The sequence below is a fragment of the Ovis canadensis genome, chromosome 18 (genome assembly GCF_042477335.2).
Source record: "Ovis canadensis isolate MfBH-ARS-UI-01 breed Bighorn chromosome 18, ARS-UI_OviCan_v2, whole genome shotgun sequence".
Classification (NCBI taxonomy): domain Eukaryota; kingdom Metazoa; phylum Chordata; class Mammalia; order Artiodactyla; family Bovidae; genus Ovis; species Ovis canadensis.
In genome coordinates, this window is record NC_091262.1 from 80,355,216 (window position 1) to 80,376,814 (window position 21,599).

At 44.3% G+C, this 21,599-nt stretch overlaps 1 long non-coding RNA gene across 1 annotated transcript; it reads right to left on the reverse strand.

Moving 5' to 3' along the window:
* Positions 1-448: 448 nt before the first annotated feature.
* Positions 449-21,588, reverse strand: LOC138423543 (uncharacterized). Its single transcript, XR_011250307.1, has 3 exons — positions 21,479-21,588; positions 8,360-8,500; positions 449-1,295 (listed from the first exon to the last, which is right to left on the reverse strand). It is a non-coding gene; the product is annotated as an uncharacterized lncRNA (long non-coding RNA).
* Between the last annotated feature and the right edge of the window lie 11 nt (positions 21,589-21,599).

Sequence of the window (21,599 nt, forward strand, 5' to 3'; positions counted from 1 at the left end):
AGTTCCTGACTGGGGGTCGATGGGGTCTGGCACGTTTTCAAGAACAGCTACCATTCACGGGGCAGAAGTTAAGCAGAGGTGGGCCCACCACGGAGGTCCCTCGCTGGCAAGGGCCCCCTTGGATGGGCCTAGTGACGTGCTCACATTTTCGTAGGTTTTGAACATTCAAACCACATCAACACTAACGGTCCCGGCTCCTTTCTGTTCCATTTCCACTGTCGCCCTCCGCCCCGTGTCTGAGCATCACCCTTGGTTTGGGTTCCTGGGTGGTGCGCATGCGGTTGGGTCACTTCTCTGTGCAGTCTGGGGTCACTCTGGGGTCACTAGCTCGCCCAGTGAGTCAAGGGTTCAGGACCAACGGTTCCCACGGGTCCTACTGTGCCTGGCAACGGAAGCACGTGTGACATGGGGAGAAACACGACGGGTGGGAAATACACGAAGCCAGGAGTTTCCCCTTGAAAATTCTTCCAGTTACCAGATGTCAAAGGAGGATTCAGTTCTCATCAATACTTGGTCAAAACAGAGGCCTCCTCTGGTAGGGATATACTCTGGCAAGCAGTGAAAACAATTACAAACACATCACACTTTTTTTTTTCCGTTTTGATAAGAAATACATGAGATAGACTTGATCAGAATTCCTGTGTCCTCTCCAATACCGGCAGCAACATGACAAATAGCCGAGTCCACCCATGTGGACGGGTAACGTCCTGTGTTTTCTATATCCCAGTGTGCTCTGCCCTGCTAAGGTGCTCCAGTCCTGTCTGACTCTTTTCGACCCCATGGACTGTAGCCCGCCAGGCTCCTCTGTCCATGGGATTCTCCAGGTAAGAAGACTGGAGTGGGTTGCCATTTCCTTCTCCAGGGGATTGTCCCAAACCAGGGATCGAACCTGCATCTCTGATGTCTCCTGCATTGGGAGATGGATTCTTTACCACTAGCGCCACCTGGGAAGCCCACATCCCAGTCTGTAGGGGTGCAAATTTGCATATCTGATGCACCTTATCCTGAGGAAGTCCAGTTGGCAAAACTGTCCTCGAGGCAGCAAAACAGCCATAGAAACAAGTGTTTCTGAGACAAGGCTCTTGCACATTTCCATCAATGAGTATAGACGTATACACCAGTGTATGAAGTATACAGTTTGATTATAATAACGGGATGCAGTATATCACAGCAGCTGAAACACATCTGCGTTGCCATTTGTATATCTTCAGATTAATTTGATAGATTCTTTCTGAATTGTTGATCACATCAAAATTCAGATATGGTAAGGAGATAACCCAGTGGACGTGAAATACCTAAAACGAAAGAGAGTGAAATGCCTTTCTTTAGGCGCAGAAAGTTTGGAACACTACAAGGTATCATCTTACCACAACACTAAACATTCTTATGGTCAAAGTCATGACAATAAAGAGAAGAATCTTGACAGCCAAGAAAACCAGATAATGAACCTTAAAGCAGTGGAGACAAGGAAGATTGTGAGAATCAGGACACTCCCAGACAGAAAACAAAACAGGCAGAAAGAAGATAGTAAAGAAAACATCTGAGGGAAGGTCAGCGACAGGGCTTCCCTGGTGGCTCTGAAGGTAAACAATCTGCCCGAAATGCAGGCAGCCCCGGTTCTGTCCCTGCGTGCTGAGTGCTCAGTCGTGTCCGACTCTTTGTGACCCCATGGACGGTGGCCCACCAGGCGCCTCTGTCCATGGGATTTTCCAGGCAAGAGTACTGGAGTGGGATGCCATGCCCTCCTCTTGGGGATCTTCCCAATCCAAGGACTGAACCATGTCTCTTGCATCTCCTGCATGGGCAGGCGGGTTCTTTACCACTAGCGCCACCTGGGAAGCCTCAAGGTCGGGAAGACCCCCCTCGAGGAGGAAATGGCGACCCACTCCAGTATCTTGCTTGGAGAATCCCATGGACAGAGGAGCCTGGTGGGCTACAGTCCATAGGGTCGCAAAGAGTCAGACACGACTGAGTGACTAACACTTTCACTTTCAGCAAGTGTCCTTTTTTCCCCCTTTGGTTGAAGCCACTAGGCATGTTCCCCGGCCAGGGATTGAACCAGCACGCCCTGCAGTGGGGGCCCGGAGTCTTCACCACTGGCCATTAGGGCAGTTCCTGCCTCCTTCCCGTTGTTGATAACTTCAACTTATTCCACTAATGACTGCCTTGTATTTACATTTGCACTGCCTTTTTTTTTTCTCCCCATTTTTTTTCCTAAAGTCTCCAACAGGTTCTTCAAATACCTATCAATATAATATTTTCAAACCACTTAAACGCAGTGGCTCAACTATTAATTTCCTGGAAGCCTCCTTCCCACAGCCTCCCATCGTCTTGCTCCAACCTGCCACACATCCTGGGAATTCCTTTCCCCACGTTCCTGGGTTAGAACCCTTGCTTCCTAGATCCCATGTCATCCTCTCCCTTGGTTCAGCCCCTACGTTGCAGAAGCATGTTCTCTAGGGACGTGGCAAACACTCGTGAGGACCCTGGTGGGTGTGTCAGCTGGCACAGCTGTCCCAGATGGCCATCTGGCTGTGTCAATCAAATGAAGAACACAGGAAGCCTCTGACCCTGGGATCCTGCTCCTGGGCACTCACTCAAGAGGTCACGTGGGGCCCTAAGAGGATACACACAAGAGATGTTCACGGTGAAGCCCTGGTGTATTTGTGTGCAGGAAGTTTTCTGACCTCTGTAGATAATTTATACCCTATCACTTCACTGAACAGCAGCTTCTTAGCTGATTCTCTTGGGGTTTTAAATTATTTGATTATATTATCAACAAATAGTAAAAGCGCTTCGTCCTCTTTTCTAATTTCGATGCATCTAATTTCTTCCTGATTGCTCTGGTCAATACTTCCGGCACCATGGTAACCGGTAGTAGAGTTGATGGCCATCCCTGTCTTATTTCAAAACATCAATTAGTTGGTTAAGTTCTGGCTTCGCTGAGTCTCTGTGGCCGCGGGGCTGCCAGTGGCTCCGCCTCGCTGCGGTGCAGGCTTCTCGCTGTGGCGGCTGCTCATCGGACCACGGGCTCTAGGGGCATGGGCTTCGGTGCTTGCGCACAGGCTTCAGTTGCTCTGAGGCTATGGAATCTTTCCGGGTCAGAGTTCGAACCCACGTCCCCTGCATTGGCCAATTCTTATCCACTGTACCACCAGGGGAGTCCACGTCCTTTCTTGTCCTGACTTTAGTAAGGTTATGGACGTTATGTTTTATTTTAATGAGACCACTGGATTTTTTTTCAAACTTTTTTTAATTAAAGTAAACGTACAGTGCTCAGATCCTAAGTGCAGAGCTTGACGAAGTTTTACAAATGTACAGATCCAAGTCAAAACACGGAATTTCCATGGCACTTCCCTGGTGGCCCAAGGGTTAAGAATCCACCTTCCAATGCAGGGGAAGAGAGTTTGATCCCCGGTCAGGGAACTAAGATCTCACGTGCTTCGGGGCAAGTAGGGAAGCCTCCGCATACCACAACTAGAGAAAGCCTGGATGTTGCAACCAAGACCCAGTGAAGCTAAAAAAAAAAAATTTCCAGCACTCTGGAAGGGCCCATGCCTCTGCTGTTAATCATTATCTCCCTCAAAGATAACCACTTTCCTGATACCATTCACTAGCTTTGTTTGTTTTTGAACTTCACAGAAATGGAATTGTACGATCCGTACTCTACGGTCAGTCCTTCCACTCAATATCGTGTCTGTGAAATCACCCATGCTGTGTATGTAGCACTGGTTATTTTTCATTGCTGTGTGGAATTCCACAGGAATATATGAATATACCACCACCCATTTAACCATTCCATGCTGATAGATGTTGGGTTATTCCCAGTGTTGGCTATTATAAATAAAGTTACTGTGAAAACGTGTGTATGCATCTTAATTAGGTCTGTATCCAGGAGTGGAACTGCTAGGTCACAGGGCATGTGTTTCAGCTCAAGTGTGTGTTACTCGCTCAGTCGTGTCCAACCCTTTGCAACCCATAGACTGTAGCCCACGGGCTTCCTCTGCCCCTGGAATTTTCCAGGCAAGAAGACTGGAGTGGGTTGCCATTTCCTTCACAGGGTTTCAGCGCATACAATGTGCTCAATTTCGCACACACTGCAGAACCGTCTTCCAAAGTGGTTGCAACCGATACACACTTTCAGTTGTTCCATTTCCTTCCATTTCCTCAGGACACTTGGCTTTGCAGTCAGTCCTTTTAATTTTAGCCACTCTGTTGCGAGTGCAAGAGTATTACTGTGGCTTTATTTTGTATTTCCCTGATTGGCCACTGGAATGTTACCTTTTGTAAAGTGTCTATTCAAGTCTTTTGCTCATTTAAAAAATTGGGTTGTCTTCTTGTTGCTGATTTTCTCTATATATTTAAAATTTTCATACATTATGTAACATTATACTAAAAAAAGTTTAGGTCAATTTACCTTTCTATTGAAATTTAGGAAGATGCTAGTTTTGCCATACACACTCCAATGCTGAATATTATCAGACCTTTCTCTGTTCAGTTCAGTCGCTCAGTCATGTCCGACTCTTTGCAACCCCAAGGACTGCAGCACGCCAGGCTTCCCTGTCCATTACCAACTCCGGGAGCTTACTCAAATTCATGTCCACTGAGTCGGTGATGTCATCCAACCAACTCATCCTCTGTCATCCCCTTCTGCCACCTTCAATCTTTCCCAGCATCAGGGTCTTTTCCAGTGAGTCAGTTCTTTGAATCAGGTGGCCAAAGTATTGTAGTTTCAGCTTCAGCATCACTCCTTCCAATGAATATCAGGACTGATTTCCTTTAGGATTGTTTGGTTAGATCGTCTTACAGTCTAAGGGACTCTCAAGAGTCTTCTCCAACACCACAGTTCAAAAGCATCAGTTCTTCACTGCTCAGCTTTCTTTGTGGTCCAACTCGCACATCCTTTTTAATATGTTGTCTAGTCCAGCCATAGCTTTTCTTCCACGGAGCAAGCATCTTTTAATTTCGTGTCTGCAGTCACCATCGGCAGAGATTTGGGAGCCCAAGGAAATAAAATCTGTCACTTTCCATTGTTTCCCCATCTATTTGCATGAAGTGATGGGACCAGATGCCATGATCTTAGTTTTCTGAATGTTGAGTTTTAAGCCAGCTTTTTCACTCTCCTCTTTCATCTTCATCAAGAGGCTGTTTAGTTTCTCTTCACTTTCTGCCATAAGGGTGGTGTCATCTGCGTATCTGAGGTTATTGATATTTCTCCTGGCAACCTCAGTTCCAGCTTGTGCTTCATCTGGCCAGCATTTTGCATGATGTGCTCTGCATATAAGTTAAATAAGCAGGGTGACAATATACAGCCTTGACTTACTCCTTTCACAATTTGGAACCAGTCTGTTGTTCTGTGTCCAGTTTTAATTGTTGCTTCCTGACCTGCATACAGATTTCTCAGAAGGCAGGTAAGGTGGTCTGGCATTCCCAACTCTTTAAGAATTTTCCACAGTTTGTTGTGATCCACACAGTCAGGGGCTTTGGAGTAGTCAATAAAGCTGAAGTAGATGTTTTTCTGGGATTCTCTTGCCTTTTTGATGATCCAACAGATGTTGGCAATGTGATCTCTGGTTCCTCCACCTTTTCTAAATCCAGCTTGAACATCTGGAAGTTCTCAGTTCATGTACCGTTGAAGTCTCGCTTGGAGAATTTTGAGCACTACTTTGCCAGCATGTGAGATGAATGCAATTGTGTGGTAGTTTGAACATTCTTTGGCATTGACTTTCTTTGGGATTGGAATGAAAACTGATCTTTTCCAGTCCTGTGGCCACTGCTGAGTTTTCCAAATTTGTTGGCATATTGAGTGCAGCACTTTTACAGCATCATCTTTTAGGATTTGAAATAGCTCAACTGAAATCCCATCACCTCCACTAGCTTTGTTCATAGTGATGCTTCCTAAGGTCCACTTGACTTCACATTCCCGGAAGTCTGGCTCTAGGTGAGTGATCAGACTTTTTAATGTTTGCCAAATACGGCAAACGTCAAAAGGTATTTAATTATTACTCTATTTTTAACTTTTTAGAACTTTAGGTTGATTCATGCAAACATGTATACATATAAAAGCGTGTGTATTTAAAAGAATAAGAATGAAATCAGGGACTTCCCTGGTAGTTCAGTGGCGAGGACCCCACTGTGATCCCAATGCAGGGGGGTTGGGTTTGATCCCTGGTCGGGGAACTAGATCCCATACGCTGCAACTAAGACCTGGTGCGGCCAGATGAATAAACAAAAAATAAAAATTTTTAAAGGAATAAAACTAATCAACACCAGTATATCCATCACTCAGGTTAAGAAATAGTATTATTGGATCTCATAAGCTCCCTATGTGCCTCTCCTTGAGGTAGCTACCACCTTGTCTTCTGTGTTATCATTTTGTGTTAGTTGGGGTACGGGGAGAATAAAGTGTTGAAATAAAGATATTCAACACTGCATTAAAAAATAAGCCATTCCTATGCCAGTCTGAGGCGAACAGTTCAGGTTGGTGGGACAGCTCTTGTCTACGTGGTCATTCGAGAGACTTGATTCCTTATATTTCTGTCCTCTGCCAGCACCAGGGCATTTCACCATCTCTTTGGGTGAAGCTGTGTCATTGATGCATCTAGGTGACAGCTGGCAGGAATGGGGAAAAAAAATGATGGAAGCGGCACTCAAAAGTCTTAGATCCAGACCTGGAAGCAGCACATGACTTCTACTAGGCTCCATAAACAAGACCATAGTCAATACTTAACACCCCAGAAACGCAGTCCATCTGGGCAGCCGTGTCCCCGGTGTCTTCTGTGATCATGGGAGAAGGGTCTGAGTTTTGTGGTTTTAAAATCATGGCTTCTAGTCCCATCACTTCATGGCAAATAGATAAGGAAACAATGACAGACTTTTTTGAGGGGGCTCCAAAATCACTGCAGATGGTGACTGCAGCCATGAAATTAAAAGACACTTGCTCCTTAGAAGAAAAGCTATGACCAACCCAGACAGCACATTAAAAAGCAGAGACATTACTTTGCTGACAAAGGTCAAAACTATGATTTTTCCAGTAGTCATGTATGGATGTGAGAGTTGGACCACAAAGAAAGCTGAGTGTTGAAGAACTGATGATTTTGAACTGTGGTGTTGGAGAAGACTCTTGAGAGTCCCTTGGACTGCAAGGAGATCCAATCAGTCCATTCTGAAGGAAATCAGTCCTGGATCTTCATTGGAAGGAAGCTCCAATACTTTGGCCACCTGATGTGAAGAACTGAGTCACTGGAAAAGACCCTGACGCTGGGAAATATTGAAGGCAGGAGGAGAAGGGGACGACAGATGATAACGTGGTTGGATGCCATTGCTGACTCGATGGCCATGAGTTTGAGTAAGCTCTGGGAGTTGGCGATGGACAGGGAAGCCTGGAGGGCTGCAGTCCAGGGGGTTGCAGAGTCAGACACGACTGAGCAATGAACTGAACTGAACCTCGGTGTGTACCTTGCAACAAATTGTTGATTTTCAGTTGCTCAGTTGTGTCCGACTCTTTTGCAATCCTGTAGACTGTAGCCCGCCAGGCTCCTCTGCTCACGGAATTTCCCAGGCAAGAATACTGGAGTGGGTTGCCATTTCCTTCTCCAGGGGATCTTCCCGAACCAGGGATCAAATCTGGGTCTAATGCCTTTTCTGCACTGCAGGCAGATTTACCGTCTGAGCCGCTGGGGAAGCCCTAGTTTCCTGAGCAGGGATCAAACCTGGGCCTCCTGCATTGGAAGCCTGGAGTCTTAGCCACTGGACCACCAGGGACTTTTCATTTATTTTCTTGCATTACCCAAACAAATATCATGTGTACATAATGATAACTTAACCTTTTTTTCCCCAATTAGAATGTTTCTCAGATCTAAAATTCACTTGTTTTTAGATATTCTGATTACCCACAGCATCCGTATTCATTTCTTAGGGCTAATATGGCAAAGTACCACAAACCGGGTGACTTAAAACATTAGCTGTCTCATAGATGTGGAAGTTCAATGTCTGAAACTGTGGTACAGACAGGGTCTGCTCTTTCTGAAACTAGTAGGGAAGGGTTCTTCCTTCCTCTTCCTACTTTGTGGGGTTCGCTGGCAATGCTGGGGGTCCTCCAGTTGCAGCCGCAGTACTTTGCTCACTGCCTCTGTGTATCTGTGCCTCTCTTCTTCTCACAAGGACACCAGCCATTTTGGATCAGGGCCCATCCTAATGGTGTCATCATAATTTATTAATAAGCACATTTGCAAAGGTTGTATTTCCAGAAAGATTGCATTCACAAGCACCGAGGGCCAGAACTGTAACATCTCTTTAGTGGGGACACAAGTCAACCTCTAACAGCATTGAAATGATTTCCTCTTTTTAAAAAACTTACTTGGCTGTACCAGGTCTCAGGTGCAGCACGTGGGATCTGGTTCCCTGACCAGGGATGGAACCCCAGGCCCCTGCATCAGGAGCGAGGTGTCTTAGCCATTGGACCACCAGGGAAGTCCCTGTTTTCCTCTTCTTGAGGCACCTTCAAGAGTAGGGTTAATAGCAGAGATCAATGGAATTAGTTTTTCATTTTGAATACGTGTCTATGAAACGCTTAAAGTTGTATGTGAAATCAGGTACAGGTATGCATTTGGGTTGGGGAAGGGGGTTTAAGACAGCCATAGGATTTCCAGGGGGGTCTTTCACCCCCTAAAAACTTAAGACTTACTCATGTAGACCAAAAAGGCAATAAGCATTATGTTGTTAAATCAAGTTCAAAAAATTAAACTTCTATTATACTGTAGATTACGGAAGTCATCTATGTTTAATGACATTTGACTAGCATGTACTTGTACAGTGTGTGGTCATTTACAGATAGCTTTTACATACATTTTGTCTTTTGAACCTCTTCACATATGTAAGAGGTATGTATATAATACTCTAGTTTTAGGCAGAAGAAAGTAGATTCAGAGAGGTTACTATCAAATGAAAAAGTAAATAACAAGTCAGTTCTTAAACTCAGGTCTTTAAAAATATACATATATGTATACATGTGTTTTAGCTTTTCAAATATGAAATCATACTGTATACACTTATCGACAACTTCTTGTTTTTCAAGCAGTATATTCTGGACATCTTTCCACATTGCTACATATGGGTTTATATGTCTGTTTTTTAACAGTTGCAATGTATGGCATTTCCATAATTTATCTAATTCCTTATTCATGGCTATTTAGGTAATTTTCAATTTTCCACTATTAGGAACAATGCTTCAGTGAAAATCCTGATATACCTACACTTTGTACATTTGTGCAGGAACCGAAGATTTGTTGCGTCACTCCATCAGGTGTTTTGACAGTGATTATCAAATTTCCCTCCAAATAATAGCACTTCACACCCATCAGTGGAGACTAAAAGTGCCAGTTTGGTACTTTTGCCAATGAAAAGTCTGCGGCAACACTATCATCAAGCTGTTGGGGTTTGTTGCTGCTGTTTTCATTTCTGGCTGTGCTGGGTCTTCCTGCTGCACAGGCGTTTCTCTAGCTGCGTCCAGTGGGGGCTCCTGTCTAGTCGTGGTTCGTGGGCTGCCCATTGCGGTGGCCCCTCCCGTTGCTGAGTGCGGGCCCCAGACACACAGGCTTCCACAGTTGCAGCGCATGGGCTCAGTGGTTGTGGGTCCTGGGCTCCAGGGCACGGGTTCGCTTAGTTGCTCTGAGGCATGTGTGACCTTCCTGGATCAGGGATCAAACCCTGATTGCATCGGCACCCAATTCTTAACCACCAGGGAAGCCACCAGGAAAGCCCTTTTATCAAGTTTTTATTGTAACTTATATTCTCCAATGAGACATTAAAAAAAGACCCCACTTTGTTTTAATTTGCATTTCTTTTATTATGAGAAAAGCTGAGCATCTTAGAGTGGAGAAGTTTTTTCTAGGTATGACAAGAAACTCAGAAGTCATAAAAAGTCTAACAAATGCAATTTTGTGAATTGCTTATTTATGTCTTTTGCCTACATATTAAAAAATGATTATTTTTCCTTTCTTGTTGATTTAAAGAAGCATTTTTATTTTTAGGGATAATATCCCCTTGTCATATGTTTACAAATATTTTTTCCAAGTTTGTTATCCTTTTAAATGGTGTTTTGTGCCAAGCAAAATATAGAATAAAAATAGCCAAAGGCTTCTGAGTTTGGGGCTATATTTAGAAAAGCCTTCCCTATTTCAAGATTACCAATATAAATATTTACTGAAGTACTTTCTTTTTGGACTCAGGTTAATTTTTATATTTAAGTCTTTGATCCATCTGGAGCTTATTTTGGATTGAGAAAGGAATTAGGAATCCATATTTACTTTAATTGGCTAGTTGATTATTCCAATCCCTTTTATTAACCCTGTCTTTATTGTATGTCTATTTTTATTGGGGTCTAATTCTATGCTCTATTGTACTCCATTAATTTTTAAAATAATTTATTTCTGGTTATGCTGGGTCATTTTGCTGTGAAAACGAGTTGCAGCGAATGGGGGCTACTTTCCAGTTGCGGCTCAAGAGCTTCTTACAGAGGAGGCTTCTTGCATTGCAGAGTACTGGCTCTGGAGCACGTGGGCTTCAGCAGTTGCAGTTCCCAGGCTCTAGGGCACAGGTTCAGTAGCTGCGGCACACCGGCTTAGCTGCTCACAGCATGTGGGCTCTTCCCACATTAGGGATCGAACCCACGTCTCCTTCATTGGCAGGCGGATTCTTTACCACTGAGCCACCAGGGAAGGTCCACTGATGTTTTAATCAAAGAGGTTTCAAAATATGTACTAATATGCACGTTAGTGCAACGCAAGTCATTCTCCAACAGTACTCTTCTTTTTCAGAATTTTCCGTGGTGATTCTTATTCTTCTAAGCGAAATTTAGAACAATTTTGACAAGTCCCTTTTTAAAAAAATTACTTATTTGGCTGTGTCAGGTCTTAGTTGAGGCACGTGGGATCTTCGCAGCACCTCTGGGGATCTTTTCTTGAGCACCGACTCTCTAGTTGTGGCCCAAGGGCTCTGGAGTGTGCACGCTTAGTTGCCCCTCAGCATGCAGCTCTTAGCTCCCCAAGCAGGGAACAAACCTGCATCCCCTGCGCTACTGCAAGGTAGCGTCTTAACCAACGGACCGTGGGAAGGGAGTGAGTGAACGTCGCACGGTCGTGTCCGACTCTTTTCGACTTCATGGACTACGAAGTCCATGGAATTCTCCGGGCCATAATACTGGAGTGGGTAGCCATTCCCTTCTCCAGGGGATCTTCCCAACCCAGGGATTGAACCCAGGTTTCCTACACTGCAGGCAGATTCTTTACCAGCTGAGCCACTAGGGAAGCCCAAGAATACTGGAGTGGGTAGCCTATCCCTTCTCCAGGGGATCTTCCGGACCCAGGAATCGAACCGGATTGACCACCACGGAAGTCCCTAATTCTGACAAGTTCTAAAGAAAATTCTGTTGATTTAGGTTGTATTCAGTACATATACTGATTCAGAAAGAACTGGCATTTTTACATTGGTGAGTCTTCTTACCGAGGAACAAGGTGTTTTCACTGAATTATTTTATTTGGTTTCTTCATAGAGTTTTGTAGTATTCTTCAAGAAGTTCTGAAAACTTTCTGAATATATTCAGAGACTTTGCACAGTTCAACCCAAGAGGGCGACATTCACACTGACGTCAATGGTTGAGGTCCCTATTCACTGTGTCATGAGTTCTTTCCATACCTTACTTTCTTACTATGTGATATTCTCTTCTGCTATATTTCAATTAGACACTATTTTGACACGAGAAAGTTACTGATGTTTGGATATTCACTTTATAACCTGCTACGCTTGTTGTTTCTTCACTTTTTCAGTTGATCCTCAGGTTTTCAACATGTAATCATGATAACTAACGATAATTTCACCTTGGACTTTTATGTTCTGTACTGGCGAACACTTCCAATACAATATTAAGTGTTGGGATTAAGTGCAGAACTCACATCAGGTCTTTTGACCTTAAGTCCCGACGCTCTTTTTCAGGTACATATTCAATTCATTCAATGGTTGCTGAGCCCCAGTTACATAAGAAGCATCATTCTATACAAGAAAGATACGGCAAAAATAAAAATAAACTGTTCAGTGCTCTAGTTCATTAATCTTTTATCCCAATAGAGAGATCTAAGTAAATATTCAGTTGATAATTCTTACACTGTTAAAAACCTCTCTGACAAATTCAGTATTCTATCCTACTACATAGAAATGTGACCCTAAAGAAATACTCTTCTCCAAAAACAGGACACAGTTTTGCTTTCGTATTTTGAGGAGAGGGAAGTGGCCCAAAGGGCATGATCGATATTTACCTGAAAGCCATACACAGAAAGGAAACAAAGGACTGAATCCCCCTTGAGACGCTGGAAGCAGAGGTAACGGATAGCACACGCAATAAGGCCCTGAGGCAGAGTTTAACCTCGGGGGTAAGGTTTAACCTTGGGGTAAAGACAGCAGGAATGAGCATGTTCTCAAGCACATGAGCTGCAGTCATGTGCAGCTAACTATCTGGTGGGATGAGACTGCAGTGTAACAAATGCCATCATCAAGTTAAGTATTACCATCAGGTGCTAAAAGTTAGAGGCTGTTTCTCAAAGTGGGTGAGTCATTCACTTGGCAAATCTACACAGGCTGCCTCCTGTGTGGCAGGACCCAACCTGGACACAAAATGCTGGATGAAGAAGACAGCATCCCTGTCCTCAAAGGGCCTGCAGTCTACCCGGGAGTAAACACATAAGTATGTGTGGATGTATTATTAGAAATTGGGATAGGTGCTCTAAAGCAGTGGTCCCCAGCCTTTTTGGCACCAGGGACTGGCTTCATGGAAGATAGTTTTTCCACACACCGGGGATGGGGCGGATGGCTTGAGGATGATTCAAGTGCGTCACGTTTACTTTGCACTTCATTTCTATTATTATTACATCAGCTCCACCTCAGACCATCAGGCATTAGATCCCGGAGGCTGGGGACCCCTGCCTCTGAAGGATGTAACGATGTGCAGAAAGCAACGTGTTTGTGTGTTAGTCATTCAGTCATGTCCAACTCTTTGCGACCCATGGACAGTAGCCCACCAGGCTCCTCTGTCCATGGAATTTTCCAGGCAAGAGTACTGGAGTGGGTTGCTATTCCCTTCTCCAGGGGATCGTCCCTACCCAGCGATCAAACCTACATCTCCTGCATTGCAGGCAGATTCTTAACTATCTGAGCCACCTGGAAAGTCCTTCAGAAAAGAATCGGGTGCCATAATTTAAATTTGGGACATCTAGGAAGCCTCCCTGAGAAAGCAGCCTCTAAGTTGAAACCTGAGAGCACGCCAGGCAGACGGCCTTCCGTCCCCTCCGAGCAGCAGAGGAGGAAGGGACTCCAGCTTGTGCAAAGGCACGAAAGCTCAGGTGTGACAGGTATGAGGAACTAAAAGTATCACAGCTCAGGGAGGGAAGGTGTGTAAGTGGAAACACCAGGAAGAGAAAGAAAAAATAAAGACAAAAATATGAGGGAGGTGGAAAAGGAGAAGGCTTCCCAGGCTGCTCAGTGGTAAAGAACTCGCCTGCCAATGCAGGAAATGAGAGGCAATCCCTGGGTTGGGAAGATCTCCTGGAAAAGGAAATGGCAACCCACTCCAGTATTCTTGCCCGGAAATTCTATGGACAGAGGAGCCTGGTAGGCTATGGTCCATAGAGTCACAAAGAGTGGCACACGACTTAGTGACTGAGCGTGCATGCATGGAGAAAGCCGGAAATTCATTGAGTATGTGCGTTATGCTATATGAGGGAGAGGGGATCCTCATTCTAAAGAGGAAAAAGAATGGCTTGTCCTCTCAGTCAACTTGGAGTCTAACTGAATGGATAACAGGAATATCCGTCCTTAACAATAATCTTTCAGAGAATACTCTCTACCCTGTCTGAGACTAGATCTTTTTAATATAAATTGCATTTTTGCTTTACCCAACGGTAACGCCTCAAGTGGATTTTAATTTTATTTAGGCCCACGCTGCGAGACTTGTGGGATCTTAGCTTCCCAACCATGGCTTGAACCTGGGTCATTGCAGTGAAAGCGCAGTCCTGACCACTGGACCACCAGGGAATTCCCCAAAATGGATTTTTTTCCCCAGGCCACACTGTGAGGCATATGGGATCTTAGTTCCTTGACCAAGGATCAAACCTGTATCCCCCGCATTGGGAACTTGGAGTCTTATCCACTGGACCACTAGGGAAGTCCCATGGATTTTTAAATTAACAAATGAATCTTACTTCCTACCACAGGCTCCCAACCACTACTTTACAGCAGCCGATGGCTGGAAATCACTCAGCTTTGCTGGCTGCTTCTCAGGAGCCTAATAAAATGTTGACAAGGCTCTCCAAAGAGTCAAGTTCTTCTAATCATGAGTTAGCAGCATGTTAATTTTTTATTTACAGATAGCAATACCAACTCTTTTTTCGATCTCCTTTTCTCTTTCCTGTTTAAGGTTCTCAGAAAACATCAGAAATTGTTATTGAGGCTATTAAGTTTGAATGTCCTTGCTCTAACCTTTAAGAGATAAAACAGGTTTGTTGGGCTGCTTGGACAGGCTGTCATTGAACCTGCAACCAGAGGAGCTTCATAATGAAAAACAAAGCCGGCGCAAGCTCCAACCGCAAAAAATTGATGTTCGAATTTGAATGCAGTTCTAAGAATGCCTTAAATCATTGCACTGGTTCTGGGTCTGTGAGCGACAGAGAGAATGTCACAGCCTTGTAACAAATGACTCTCTCATCCTCTTCATGTATTTTTTCCTTCATTACTACGGTTTGAAATCCACATTTCTCTCTTATCCCAAGAGTCTAAGACATTTAAAATAGCATGCGTGGAATTGAACATATATATAAGGCAGGGGAGACAGCTCTGAGTCTTTCAAGGCTGGGAGCTGAGAGACTGGGCATTAGATAGAGTGTTTTGTTTTTAAGCAGAGAAAAAGAGCACCTCTGTTGACTACTATTCCTTGCTCAGCAAGTTCACACTGCCGGGAAGGAGGCAGTGGAGGCAGCAGTGTGCCCGGGAGCCAGGGAAATTAAGCATGCTGTCCTGAGCACACAAGAGGGACTCCCTACAAGAGCCAAGGGGAGAAATTTGTTTTGAAAGGGAGAGGCACACAGACAGAAAATGAAGCTACAACTTGGAAATTGGGGGAGGCTCATGCCTTATGGCAGAGATTCCCAAACTTGCTTGGTTCTCAGTCTGAGCGTATCAGCAATTTCTTTACGTCACCCGTCACTGCTTAGAACAAAACACCTAACAGCTCTGTTTATTAGGTTAAGTCCAAACAGCCTAACAGGTACTTATTCCTAATAATTTAGTAGCTGTTTGAAAAATAAACTGGACCCTGTGTAGCTTGCTCTAGTTTTGACTCAATAGCACGTACAACTTACCCATGTAAAGGGTACAATTCAGTGGGTTTAGTATACTCAGAACTAGGCAACTATGCAATCAATGCTAGAATAGTTTTGTCACCTCAAAAAGACACTCAAAAGAAAAAAAAAACCAAACACTCCAAACCTACTAGCAGCCAGTCCTTCCCTCTCCCACTTTCAGCTTTAGGCAGCCACTAACCTATTTTCTGTCTCTATAGAATTGCCTCTTCCTGACATTTCCTATAAATGGAATCCTAAGACATGTGGCCTTCCGTGTCAGCCTCTTCACTCGGCACATTCTCAAGGTCTGTCCACGCCGTAGCACACATCGGTACCTCATTTCCTTTTGTGGCTGAATAAAATCTGACTGCATGGATACACCACATTTTGTTTATCCATTTATCGGTTAGCAGACATCTGGATTGTTTCTAATTTTTGGCTATTATGACTAATGCTGCTATGTACGTTCATGTACAAGTTTTTGTGTGGACATGTTTTCACTTCTCTTGGGTCTCATGCACCTGAGAGAGGAATTGCTGGGTCATTGGTAACTGTTTAAACTTGAGGAACAAACACTAGACTATTTTCCAAAGTGGCTGCGCTGTTTCCCATTCCTACCAGCAGGACATGAGGGTTTGGATTTCTCCACATACTCATCACCTGGAATTACCTGTCTTACTGATCATAGCCATCCTAGAGGGTGTGAAGTGAGATATCACTGTGGCTTTGATTTGCATTTGTCTGATGACAGTGATGCTGAGCATCTTCTCATGTGCTTACTGGCTGTTTTGTATATCTTCTTGGAGAAATGTCTATTCCGTCCTTCGCCCATTTAAAAACTAGGTTGTTTTTTAAGGTGTAGGGGTTGTCAATACATTATTCATACAATTATCTTATCAGGTACCTGATTTGCAAATATTTTCTCCCATTCTCTGGGTTGTGTTTTCTAGCTTTGAGTTTTTTTAAAAAAAACGTTTGAATTAAAAAAACACACGTGTTTGCTAGAGAACAGACTTCTGGTTGTCAACGGGGAGGGCAATGTGGGAGAGATGGAGTGAGAGCTTGGGATTAGCAGATGTAAACTATTATACATAGAATGGATAAACAACAAGGTCTTACTGTATAGCACAGGGAACTATATTCAATATCCTGTGATAAACCATAGTGGAGAGGAGCATAAAAAGAATGTGTATATGTATACATATACATCTATAACCGAATTACTTTGTTATACAGGGGAAATTAACACAACATTGTAAATCAGCCATACTTCAATTTTTTTTTAATTTAAAAATACATGTTTGCTTCATCGGAACTGTTATTCTTCCCCCTTCAGTAATGTATGGTTTACAGATGAGTATATTTTGTTACTTTACTCCAAGATGTTTCTCTTTTAAGATCTAAATTCAAGTTTTGTTTCTGTTAATACCTAATTGCAGAGCAGTAATTTGGACAAGTCACTTCACTGCTCTCTCTTGTCACGTGTAGACAGGAGATGAGGGTGCCTCCATCACCAGGTGGTACATGAAGACCAGGGTGTGTGTGAGCACTTGGCAAAATGCCCACAGAGTAGGCACTTCCTTTAGGCCGCACGGTTGTTGTTCAGTCACTAAGTCGTGTTCACCTCTTTGCCATCCCATGGACTGCAGCATTCCCTGTCCTTCACTATCTCCCGGAGTTTGCTCAGATTTAAGTCCATTGAGTCAGTGATGCCATCTAACCATCTTATCCTCTATCACCCCCTTTTCCTTCTGCCCTCAGCCTTTTCCAGCATCAGGGTCTTTTCTAATGAGTCAGCTCAAGAGGTCAAAGTATTGGGGTTTCAGCATGTCCTTCTAGTGAGTATTCAGGGTTGATTTCCTTTAGGATTGACTGGTTTGATCTCTTTGCAGTCCAAGGGACTCTCAAGAGTCTTCTTCAGCACCTTCTCCAGGGGATCTTCTCAACCTAGGGACTGAATCTGAGTCTCCTGCATTGTAGGCAGATTCTTTAACATCTGAGCCATGAGAGAAGCCCCTTAACTCTATTAGAAAACCCTACAAGAGCTCTTTAAAAAGTACTTTTACTGCAAAGCATGTGTGAAATATGAAGCACTGCCTCCACTTGATAATGGTTAGAGAATAAGATGCTTTACACAAGATCAATTTGTACATATCATAATTGAACGGTTCCAGTGGTATGTTGGTTTAACCAGTTTGCACATCTGAAATACAAAGTCGGTGTGGTGTATTAGGGACACATGTTACGTGATATTTTCCAAATTTGTTTTCCAGTCCCATAATAGTGTTATAAAGAAGTACCAAGTCATGATGTAATTCATAATAAAATAACCTCATCAACAAGATAAATTTGAGAGATTGGTTACTGTATATAATGAGTCAGTAAAGAACTCTAGTGTAGTTTGCAAAGACACTTGTCTGTGCCCATTTTTCTTTATAAGGTCACTGTGCATGCGTGCTCAGTCATGTCTGACTCTTTGCAACCCCATGTACTAGTCGTAGCCTGCCAGGCTCCTCTGTCCATGGAATTTTCTAGGCAAAAATACTGGTATGGGTTGCCATTTCCTCCTCCAGGAAATGCCTCTTCCTGATCCAGGGATTGAACCCGCATCTCTCGGGACTCCTGCACTGGCAAGCAGATTCTTTACCTGGGCAATCTGGGAAGCCCAAGGTCACTGTGGCAAACACTGCTTCTCTTCAAGGTTAAAAAAAACACACCGCTTTTCAGTATCTTAATGAACCAATCTCAGAATTGGCAAAAACAGTAAGTTTGGTCTAAAGTGAATACTTCTATGTATTAAGTTGAAAAAAAATAGTATGCTCTTTTTCATCAACAAATATCCCTCTTCTTCTCTCTCACCTCCTAGATTGTCCCACTGTCCCCATTCACTCCCTTGGTGACAGGATCCAGGCTTTGGAGGCCTTCTATCAGCTGAGAACTGCTGAATACATGCACATGCCAGTGGGCTAGACTTCTATCCAGACTCGATTATTCAGCTGCCTCCAGGACATTTCCTATTAATGCCTCACAGACATCCCACACCCAACATGCTCAAAACTGAGCTCCTGGTCCTCCTTTATTTTTTTTAAGAATTCTGTTTATTTCCCATTGGCCTGGGTCTTCACTGCTGCTCGGGCTTTCCCTCAGTTGCAGTCCGCAGAGGACACTGTCTAGCTGCTGTGCTCAGGCTTCTTACTGCAGCAGCTTCTCCTGTTGCAGAGCTCAGGCTCTAGGCTTGCGGGCTTTAGAAGCTTTGGTGCTCAGGCAGTAGTTGCGGCTTGTGGACTCTAGAGCACAGACTTGATAATTGCAGCTCATGGGCTTAGCTGTCCTGCAGCATGTGGGATCTTCCTGGATCAGGGATTGAACCTGTGTCTCCTGCACCAGCAAGTGAATTCTTTCCCACTGACTCACTAGGGAAACACTAATCCTCCTTTCAAAACCTGCTCTTCACCAGCCTTTTCATCTCAGTTCATGGTACCTCCATTTTCCAGCTGCCTATCATGGGGTCATTCTTGACTCATTTCTCCCACAAGTCACCTATTATCTGCTGGGAAATCCCACTGACTTTACCTTCAGAATGTAACTAGGATTCTCTAGTCTTTCTTAACCTCAACTGCCACCACTCCTCATTCAAGCCTCCATGGCCTAGATTACTACTGCTAGCCTCTGAAGTGGCCTCCCCGTCCACTCATGTCTCCCTGAGACTACTCTCAAACCAGCAAGCAAATGGATTCTTTTGATTTTTATTAATTAAAAAAAATTTTTTTTTGGCCAAGGCACATGGGATCTTAGTTCTTCAACCAGGGATTGAACCTAGGTCCCCTCCATTGGGAGTACCGAGTCCTAACCACTGAACCATGAAGGATGTTTCTCAAGTGGATTCTTAAAGCCTGCAATGGCTTCCTTACTCACCCTGCTCTGGCCACACTGTCTTGCTACTCCTTGCACATGCTATGCACACTTCTGCCTTGGGTACCCTGTGGGGGCTTTTTTCTCTGCTTGGTCAGCTCTACCTAGATCTTCCCATGGTAGAGCAAAGAGCTAAGGGTGATGGCAGAAGAGTTTGATTGGAATGGAGGAGTCATGCAGAACAGAACAGTATGGATAATCAAAGTCATTGAGAGTTTTGGGGGCAAAATAATGTAATATCTAAAGCACCGTTTTAAGAAAATTAACTTAGTAGTTGTCTCTTCGAGGAAAGTTGAGAGAAAAAAAGTGAAATGAAGGAAAGGTATATTGCTAAGGAAAGCTATATTCAAGAAGCTATAATGACTCAACTTTGAAGATGTGGGTAAGATTTAGAGGCTAATGAATCTGAGACACAAATCCATGTAAAAATGCCTGGTTTGAAACCGAAAATTAGTCAGGCCCAGTTATATAAATTTGGTGTTATTTATTGAATTCAGTGTGTAGCAGGGTAAATGAAAAGAAGAAAACTATTAAAATTTTCAAAGGATTTGGATGGGACAAAGTGAACAACCTATTATTACTGTGATCACAATCAAATGTTAAATTTATATAGAATAAAACCTTAATAGAAGCCTAAGATTATAGGTATTATTGGTAATTGAAACTTGCTGTTAATTTGAGGGTTAATTTCTGCTAGCTTAGGTTTTTTTTTTTTCCTCCAAGAAGTACTATTATGCTTTCGCCCCTTGGTAACTAAGGAACACAGTTGAATCATTTTTAGACGATTCAGGATGTCACTATCCTTCAAGAAGATTATACACATTTTCAACGTAAAATAACATGGTTACAGGAAATTGGGATAAATACATGGGACGCAGAATACATTGTGGCATTTATCAAGACTTCTGATGCCTATTCGACTTTTAGCAGAAAACATAATAACATCAAAACAATTGTAACACAAAATTTTAGGTGTTTTAGGAATCTATTCTTTAAGTAGGGTTTTATTCTAGAGCTTTTCTGCCAACATGCACATCGGATACGGGATGTCAGCGTCAAACGCATTATTACATCAGTGACACCGTCTGCACTGGCATCTGCTTGCTTTGTGATACATAAAATGTTTATGATTTAAACTCCTCTTTACAACTTACCTCCCTCTACTTCTTTTGTGACCCTCCATCTATGATTTGTACTGAGGGAACAGAACATTGTTGGTGTAACAAATGTTGGCCTCGCACTCCAACTCCGCGAAGTCTATTAGAATGTTTATCACTTGAGAAACTCTCTTACTCTAATGCAATATGCTAAGAAACCCAAGGATAAAAGGGTGACGGTTTAATCCGCGTGCCTGCTTTACAATTGAGACCTACTACAGCGTATCCTGGAGTAAACCATTCTGCAGATTCCACTTGAGCCTGATAAAAAAATCAAGTCTCCCATTTTCTGGAGAGCTCTTAATAAACTGTGGCGCAAGAGAAGGGAATCTTGCTTCGATTCAGTATCTGGTTCCACAAGTCATTTCCCCGACCCGGCCCGACCCCTCCCCTTTTCTCCAAACACCTGTTGGAGATACACTCAAGAAACAAGCGCGGATACAACCTGCTTTCCTGAAATTAGCCAATGCTCACCACAGATAGGTATGCAGATATTTGACTAGCAAACACAGATGCTACATATCTGTATGTCCTCTCCCCGCCAATCCGTTTAAAAAAAGGGGAAAAAAATAAATAAAGATGAAGCGGCAAGCTGAGGTCCTTCAGTACCTTGTCGGAAACGGACTCTGGGAAGCGCAGAGGGGCTTCCCGACTCGCGCATCCAGACGGTCGCGCGGGGCAGCCTAGCGCAGGCTCAGGACAGGGGGGCCCGCCCCCTGCCAGCCTCGGGGCTCCCCCGCGCCCTCCCCTGGGTCAGAACACTGAGGCTTCCGCGCTTGTTCGCGGCGCCCCACGCGCCGACCGCGACTTGCCGGCTGCCGAAGAGGCTCCCTCCTCAGCCCCTAAAGGTCTCGGGACCTCTCAGGGCAGTGCCCGAGGCAACTAAGGAGGCCGTCCCGAGTTTCCCTCCGCGCCGCCGACCGCAGCCCGGGCGCGGCTTCCGCTAGCCGGTTCAGTCCAGCCAGCCCGTCCGCCCCTCCACCCGCTCGTCGACCCCCGCACGCCCCGCACCAGAACACCTACGCGGCTCCGAGGTCGCGCGGAGGCGGGGGGAGGAGCCTGCGGACGCCCCGTCGCGTGGAGCGCGCCAGGTGAGCACGCCTGCGCAGTCGGGCCGTAAACAAGCCCGCCCCTTCTCCTCGCC